The following is a 9,756-nucleotide window of genomic DNA, read 5'->3' on the forward strand; positions in this document are numbered from 1 at the left end:
AACCTTTATTTTGTTTAAAGGATTTATTTAAGTTATTGGGATTTTTTAAAACATTCACCCATTTTGGAGGGGTCTGATACAAAAAACCTCCCTGAAATTTTATATTTTTTATAAAAAAATTTTATTTTTTTGTTTTTTAAAAACCCCCCATTGTTAGGGGAAAATTGTAAAAGCATATATATATATTTTATTTTATTATTTATTAATTTTATATATATATATATATATATAATATACTATTATTAGTGTTGTGATAGATGTAGAAGGATAGTGGTTTTTGTGTGGTAGATGTGTGTGGAGATGATAGGTGACAGATAAAAGATTGATATATTTATAACAATATATGTTTTTCTATAGTATTAAAAAACCCCACACCCACCCCCCACACCCACACCACACCACCCCCCCCCACAACCACACACACAACACACACACCACAAAACACACACAACCACCCACACACCCCACCCACCCACCCCACACACACACACAACACACCACAAAAAAAAAAAATATAATATATTATATTTTATTAATATATATCTTTTATATATTTTATTTCATTATATTTTTTGTGTGTGTGTGTGTGTTTTGTGTGTGGGGGTGTTTTGTGGTGGGTGTTTGTGTGTGTGGTTGTTGTGTGTGTTTTTTGTGTATTTAATTTTATTTAAAATTTTATATTATATTATTATATAATATATTATATTCATCATGCATCATGAATACAAGATATACATATGTGTATATGTATATATGTGTTTCATATATTACCACAGTTTAATAACAATATATGGTTTAAAAAAACTAAAAACTGAATAACCTTTAACAAAAAAGAGTGGCAACAAAAGGGGAGGGGGGAAAGAGAGAGAGAGAGAGAGGAGAGAGAGAGAGGGGAAGGGGAAAAGGGGAGGAGAGAGAGAAGAGAGAGAGAGAGAGAGAGAGGAGAGAAAAAAAGAGAGAGGGAAAGAGAGAGAGAAGAGAGAGAGAGGAGAAGGGGAGGGGGAGAGAGAGAAAGGGGGAGGAGAGAGGAAAGGAAAGAAGAGAGAGAGTGAAAAAACACACACACACACCCCCCCCAACACACACCACACAACCACCAACACACACCCCCAAAACAAAAACCCACACAAAACCCACTCGCCACAACAACACACCCACCCAAACCCCACACACAAAACACACACACACACACACACACACACACACACACACACACCACACACCCCCCACACACACACACACAACCAAAACAACAACCCCACGCAAACACCCACACACACACACACACAACACAAACCCCCACACAAACACACACACACACCCCCCACACACACGCTTTTTAATATATATATTTATAATATAATTATATATTATATATATATTGTGTGTGTGTGTGTGGTGTGTTTGTGTGTGTGTGTGTGTGTTGTGTGGTGTGGTTGTGTGTGTGGTGTGTGTGTGTGGTTTGTTTTTGTGTTTGTGTGGTGTGGTGTTTTTTGTTTGTTGGGGGTTTTGGGGGGGGGTTTGTGTGCGTATGTAAGGGTGTGGTGTTTTTTTTGGGGGGTGTTGTGGTGTGTGGTGTGGGTGGGTGTGGTTGTGTGTGTGTGTGTGTGTGTGTGTGTGCATATCTTCTCCTGTTTTCTCTCTCTCTTCTCTTTTCCTTTTCTTCTCTCCTCTGCTCTTCTCTCTTCTCTCTCCCCCCCTCTCTTCTCTCCCTCTCTCTCTCCCCTCTCCTCTCTCTCTTCTCTCTCTCTCTCTTTTTAAAAAATACATAGCAAAACCCGGGATGCTAGCTTCCACCCTTTTGCCCCCAAGCACTCCCCCCTTCTCCCTGGGCAGCGCGGGTCCCCCCCCTCGCTTTTTTTTTTTGGTCTCCTAGACGGAAGAAGCATCCGCCTTCGAAGGGAATTCCACATAAAAAAACATTTTTCTTTGGGGGAGGGGGATAGCACGGCAACAGACCAAACCATACAGGTCTAGCTCCCCCCTCGTCCTCGACTGGGGGTTCTTAAAGGTCTATCTACCTTTAAAAAATAAAATCAACAACCGGGCATTACCTGACTAATGCCACTCTCCTCGATGACATCTTTTGGCAAAACGGTGCTCAAAAACCGAAACCCCCTTAAAATATTATATATTATATATATATATATTATAATATATATATATATATATATAATAAACACAACACATATGTATGTAGTATGTATGTATACACAACACCATCTGGTGTATTTATATATGTAATATATGTTATATATATTATAATATATATATATATATATATAAAATTTAAATATTAAAAATTTTATATATATATATATATATATATTTTATAATATATATAACACACACAACACACAATATATATATATATTATATATATATATATAAATATATATATACCATATATATAATATATATAATACTAATAAAATATATATATTTTATTAAAATATATATAATTTTATATATTATATATATATTTGTGTTGTGTGTGTGTGTGTGGTGTGTGTGTGTTGTGTGTGTGTTGGGGTGTTAATTTATAGTATGTATATATTTTAAAATATATATAATATAAATATATAATATATATATATATATTATAATATTATATAAGAGGTTTGAGCACCCCTGTTAATGTTAAATATAAAAAAATATAATATATATTTTTTTTATATATAATATAATATTTTAAAATTTTATATATATAATTTTTATGTGTGTGTGTGTGTTGTTGTGTGTGTGTTTGTAAAAACCAAAACACCACACACACACACACACACCAAACACACACCCAACACCAAACCCCACACAAAACACACACACATATATATATAAAATAATATATATATATAATATATATATATTAAAAAATACACATAATATAAATATATTAAAAAATACATAATTTTGTAATATATTTATTGTATTCACACACAAACCACACACACACCCACACCAACACCCACACCCCACACAACACATATTTAAAATATATAAATATATATATATATATATTAATATATACAAAACCCCCACACACACGAACACAACACGGGGTATTTGGGGGCCGCTGTACCGAGGGTTAGAGCATCAACTAAAGACTGTCACACGGCAATCTGGTTCGGGGGGTTCGAGTCACCGGGCGGGGGCTTTGCCCCCTTGGGAAAGGAAACTTCCCTCGATCCCTACCTAGCCACTGGGGGGGCAAGAAACCCAAGTCAGTGCTGGCCCCAAGCCGATAGATAGAGGAATGTTTACCTAAAAAGGTAAACCGGCCTCTCCGGGAAAGAACTGGGACCCTCCCGCGTACTCACTCCAAGAGCCCCAAAATTTTGAAAAAAAACAAATTAAGTATAGGCTGTGCCCACGGCGGCTCAAACAATCAAACCAAAAAAAAAAATAGATGAGATTACAGCTGACCTCGTCTGATCAGTTTCACATCTAGAAGTTACCGGGGCCGGCCCCACCACCCTCCGGCCCCCCGGGTAGTGGGGCCGGGCGCGACAAAGGGGCCCCACTCAGCACTCGCTCCCCGATATAGTTCCTAGTATAGTATTGTTTTATCTTTTGTGAAAATAAAGAGTCAAGCCATTTAATACTTTTACTGCCCCGCCGTCAATCCATTGTATAGAGCGTACAGCCTGTTACAAAGGATACTATCTATCTATCTTAAAATTTTTTGTGGTTTTTGTGTGTGTGTATATTTTATATATATTATATATATTAAATATTTAATAAATTATTATTTATATATATATATATATATATTATATATATATAAATATTATATATAATATAATATAAAAAATAAAATAATAATAATAAAATTTCGTTCTTTTAGTCAAAAGGTTTGTCTTCAGTTTTTTAGGTTTTTTGTTTTTAAACACTACAAAATAAATGTATTGTTTTTTTTTCAATATTTTTTTCGGAGACAAAACAGCAAAAATAATGATGAAAAAATCATAAGTCCAAAAAAAAACTTCCTTTTAAAACTTGACAAAATTTGAAAAAAAGAATATATATACAATAGAAAATTTTTACAAAAATTTTTTCAAAAATCTAACAACAAGTGAGTCGACAGAGGTTCAGTCACCCCTCCGAACCCCCCTTTAATTATTCATACGAGTTCTGTCTATGCAGGGGAAATTCTATTAAATAAAAATTTTTTTTGTATGATTGAAAATATTCATATAATTTTATATATATATAATAATATATTATATATATATTATATAATATATATATAATACATATATATATGTAAGAAAAAGGCCACCTTTGTCGCCAGATTAAAAAACCGTCGTTGGGGACCACTTCGCCAGATGAAAGCGAGTGGCCCCGCAAGCCACCAGAATTGATGACACGAAGTTTAAGAGCCCCCGCGTCCCCAGGTGTGAGCGAGCGAAGGGACTTGGGGGGTATGAAAAGGCTTGGGGTTTATTCTTGAAGACAGATATGAGACCCCCCAAGAGCCCCCCCGTTCCCCGAGTGGAGGCGAGTGGGGAGTGGACCCGTGGGGTTGGGCCGTCTGCTGTGCTCTCTTGGTCTCTGCCTTAGGGACGTGCCCTTTTTATGGGCGGTTTCCCTTCGGGGACGGATTTTTGTTCCTGTGCGAAAAGAAAAAGCCGGCGACATCGGTCCTTCCCCAAGGGAGAAGGGCGGGGTTCTTGGAGGGATGTGAAGTGTACATGCGGATTTGCTACTATTTTTTACATTACTATTATCTATTTTAAAATTAATAATATATATATTATATTATAATATATTATATATATTATTTTATTAAATATATATTATGTGAAATATTTTGTTTTTTTTGTGTGTGTTAAATATATATATATAAAATTAAAAATATATATATATTTTATATATATATATATATATATATATATATAATATATATATAATATTTATTTATATATTATAATATTTATATTATATTATATATATATATATATACAAAAATATATTATATTTTTGTGTGTATAAAATTTTTTAAATATATAATTTATATATAAATTTTTAAAAATTATATATGTATATAATTATATATTATATTATAATTGCATATATATATATATAATATATATATTTTAAAATTATTATAATATATTTTATTTTATAATATAATATTCTGTTGTGTGTGTGGGTATAACGGGTATGGGACCCAATTACTTGGCTGCGGGTTTGATCTGGTAGTCGGCTTGACTCTTTTTTTTGAGAGTTGCACCCACAGTATAAAAAACACAAGACATGTCTAGTTATAATGGGGCCCGCGCGGGGCACGGTCAGTGCCCAGAAAGGGCGGAGCTGCCCTTAGTGCGGTGGTAGTTTACCCAAACTCGCGGTCAAACGGGTAAATAAAAAATGTACCCCCCGCCCCCTGAGCGGGTGGTTCTTATTTGGGACATTTGGACCCCACGGGGAAAAACAGCCACTGGTCCACTGGAAACAGAAATAATTATCCAATCCTGTAACGAAATAAAATTATCCCATCTTATATTGCTGGGCCCCCTACTCGCCCCTCCCCCTCGAGGCGCCTTCAAGGGTGCCTAACTTGGCGGGTCGTCTCGTTTGTGCGTTTCCGGGTTAAATTTCGTGGCTGCTCGTCCATGTTGTCCTCATCCCCCTGGCCCTTGGTGAAACTGCCCCGTTTCGATGTTCCAACGTCCTCAAAAGTTCGCACAGCCCCCTTTGACTTCAGATTCGTCTTGACCCCTCGTATCCGGCCCGGGGCCTAACTCGGCGGCGCCCTCGTCCCCCGCCCTCACAGTTCGCCCGGTCCTTCTCGGCCACACGCCCCTCGAATCTTCGTCCGGATTACGGGGGGGTCGGGGCGGGGGGCGGCATCTGGGGGCGGCTTATACCTGCGCTACGGCTCCGGGAGTTGCCGGATCGCAGGCCCCCGCCAGGGTCCCCTTTGCACAGCATTCTGGGGCGACTGGTACCTGCGGCCAAAGGGTGCTGGTTGCGGGACTACGGGGGCCCGGGCAGCAACGCCCCCCCTAACGGGGGACTTTAACACCTTTTTGACAAAAACCGGTCCGCGGGTATGCATCTTCGATGACGTCCTTCCACAGCACCTAAGGGTCCCCCTTTTCGGTGCCGGCGGTCCGACTGCAATAAAATGGGGGGCCAACATACACGAGGGCCAGAGAAAGAGAAAAAAGAAAGGAAACAGGGAAGATGGGGTGGTAATTCCCATAGGGGTTTTTATTCTAAAAATTTTACGTTTTTAATGGGGGTTTTTAATTTTTTTTTCGTTTTTTTTTTTTCTTTTTGTGTTTTTTTTCCAAAGGTAAAGAAAAAAATAGAAGAGGGAATGTCAGTAGGGGCCCGCATAGACCTATTTGACTACCATACATTTTGATAGATTTTGAGATAAAAGGGAACGACTGGGGCGATCCGCGAAGATCTATTTAAACCCATAGCGTCCCAGATAAGAAATAGATGTAATTGTCCCAAAAACAGCGACAGAAAAAATTGCGGGCAAAGAGAAAAAATTTTTACCGGCACTAAAAAAGAAAGGGTCAGTGCTTTTAAATCCTTTGTGGGGTGAGTGAGCTGAATGTGTTGTGTACGTGTGAGTGACGCTATCGTAATGAGGGGGAAAGCGAAGTGACCTCACACGAGAATGAATCAAAACACGAATATTGCGTTCACTATAAAAAAAACTGAAGTAAATTAGCAATGCTATATTTACGTTTATTTCAACTACCACATTAAAATTAAAACATTAATGTTTGCGACAGAATGTACGCATGAATAAATGGGACATGAAAAATATTCCCCAATTTTTTTTATCAAGCAAATTTCTGGGGGTCAAAATCGAACTCCCCGGGTACGTCTAGTTTGCACGTCGACTTCAAAAAAACTCAATAACGGGGGGACCCTATCCCCCAAATGCCTATAGACTGAAGCGACTTGAGCCAGGAATAAATAACCCTGCTCCTTTGGGGGTATCTAATGGGCGCTCGCAAAATTCCGGGGAAGGGATTATAATTCACGAACACAAAAACGCTTGGGGGACCCAAAAACATGCAAGCGACTTCAAAAGGGTAGAAAGGGGTGATTAATAACAATAATGATTCTAGCTTTTAAACCCTAGTCCTACATTAATTAACGGGCGTAACCCCGGGGCACCCGGGGCTCAAAGGGAGCCGAACAAGAAAAACTTTACTCTCGAACGACGGACGCAGATCTATTAGGCGTTTACGCAACCCCGGGGCAATATCGGGCAATTTTGTGCACTTGATATGGGGGAAGTCCTACGCTATATTCAAAATAATGAATTTTAATGAATTTTTCCCTTAAACTTTGTTTTTTTAGGCCGATAGAACTGTCCCAAAAGCAAGTAAAAAGATCATCTGACCCAACCCACGCCGGGCCCCCACCGGGAAAAAAAGAAAGTGGGTCAGGTCACTTTTTTTTTAATCCCCAAATGACCGCAAAGAAAGAAAAGGGAAAGGGCAGGTCGGGGGGCGAGGGTTTGGAACGAGATAAAAAGAAAAAGAATTCTGATAAATAAAAACACGAACGCGTTAAAAACGTTGCGATGAACAATATAAACTCTAAAAACGAGAGAAAAAAAATTAATTAATTAAATAACGAACGATATTCATGTTTATTGATCACATACTCGATCGCACGGAAAAACGATCTGAGGTGGAAATAGGGAACGTGCCTTTGCTGTCATTTTGCCCCTTTTAAACCCCCCCAAAAAAAACGGCTTAAACATGTATGGGAGAAGGAAGGGGAAAAAAAATAAGAAAAGGGGCCCAAAAGTTTTATTACGGTTTTTTTTTTTAGCCGTCTTTAAGCGGTCGAGCGGGTTTTTTCGGGGATTTGCGTTATGCTGCGACCGGGAAGGGCGCAGCGCCACCCTGCACCAGATGTAAAAAGGGTTGCTAATCTAGTACATGGGGACAGGGGGGCAAAAAAACCGTAAAGGGGTGAAACATGCCGACGACGCTAAAAGATTGTTAAAGGGAAAACCCGCGTGGGGGCCACGTCACTGCCCGGGAGAGGGCGGGGCTGACCTTAGCGCGCTTGGGCCTTGACCGAACTCCCCCCGGAGGGGGCGAGAGGGGGCCCTACCCGTCGGTACTTGGCACGGACTCCCCCGGAGGGGGCGAGAGGTGACCCTAGGTCGGGAGTTGGGAAAAACTCGGGTCAAACGAGTAGATATAAAATGTGACCCCCGCCCTCGCTGAGCGGGTGGGGTTTTTATTTTTGGACATTTGGATCCCCTGTGGAAAACGCCACGTGGTCCACTGGTAAACCCGAAAAGATTTTCCAAACCGTAAAGAAATAGAATTATCCACATCCTTTAACAGAAAAAAATTATCCACATCTTTTGTTGTGGGGTTTTGTGTTTTTGGTGTGTGTTGTGGGGGTGTGTGGGTGTGTGTGTGTGTGGGGTGTGTGTGTGTGTGGGGGTGTGGGTTTGTGCGCTATCAATCTTATATTTATCTACTATAAATGTATCTTACACACAAAATAAAATTATATAAAATATAATATATATAATTTATATAATATATATATATATTTTAAAAATAGTAATATATATAAAAAATTATAATTAATACTTATTTATAATTTTATATTATATAATTTCTAATATGAATTTTTATATTTATATAATATAATATAATTATATATTTATAATATATTTATATATATATTAAATAATATAAAATTAATTATATATATATATATATAAAAATTATATTATATATTAAGCATACACTTAAGAAAATAATAAAGACTGTAAGCGCACAAACACACACACCACACACACACACACCACACACACATGTATATGTATATATTTTATTATATTATATATTATTATATAATATATATATATATATATAATATTTTATATTATATATATATATATATATATGATATATATATTTTATATATATTATATGTGTGTGTGTGTTTGTGGTGGTGTGTGTGTGTGTTTTGTGTGTGTGTGTGTGTGTGTTATGTACATTATATATAAAATTAAAATTTATAATTTTTATATATATTATATATCACCACACACACAACCAAACCCCACCACAAAACCCTATATATTTTTATATATATTTTTATATATATTATAAAATTTTATTAATATAATTAACACACAATACTATATTTCATATTTTTATATTATATATATATTATATATAAATATATATATATATATACTATATATATATAATATAAAAATTTTACATATATATAATATATTATAAAATATATATATATAATTATATAAAATAAAAAATTATATAATATATATATTATATATATATATATATATTTTAATAATATTTTTAATATATAATATATATATATATAAAAATATATATGTATTATATTTTTCCCCCTTTAAAACCCGCTTTTACAGAGCTGCTTTTCTACATATTTATATAAATATATATATATATATTATATAATATATAATATATTTTATATTATATATAAAAAATAACACATATATATTTTTATATATAAAATTTATTATATATTATATATAATATATATATAATATACACACACATTATTTTATATATTAATATATATATAATATATAATAAAATTAATATATATATATATATGTGTAATATAACTTAAATAAAAAATGATAGATTGAGTGGCAAAAACCACACCCACCACACCACCACCACAACACCCCCACACAACACCCCACACACATATATATTATAATATATATATATAAAATTATATATA

The sequence above is a fragment of the Penaeus monodon genome, chromosome 6 (genome assembly GCF_015228065.2).
Source record: "Penaeus monodon isolate SGIC_2016 chromosome 6, NSTDA_Pmon_1, whole genome shotgun sequence".
NCBI classification, from domain to species: Eukaryota; Metazoa; Arthropoda; class Malacostraca; order Decapoda; family Penaeidae; genus Penaeus; species Penaeus monodon.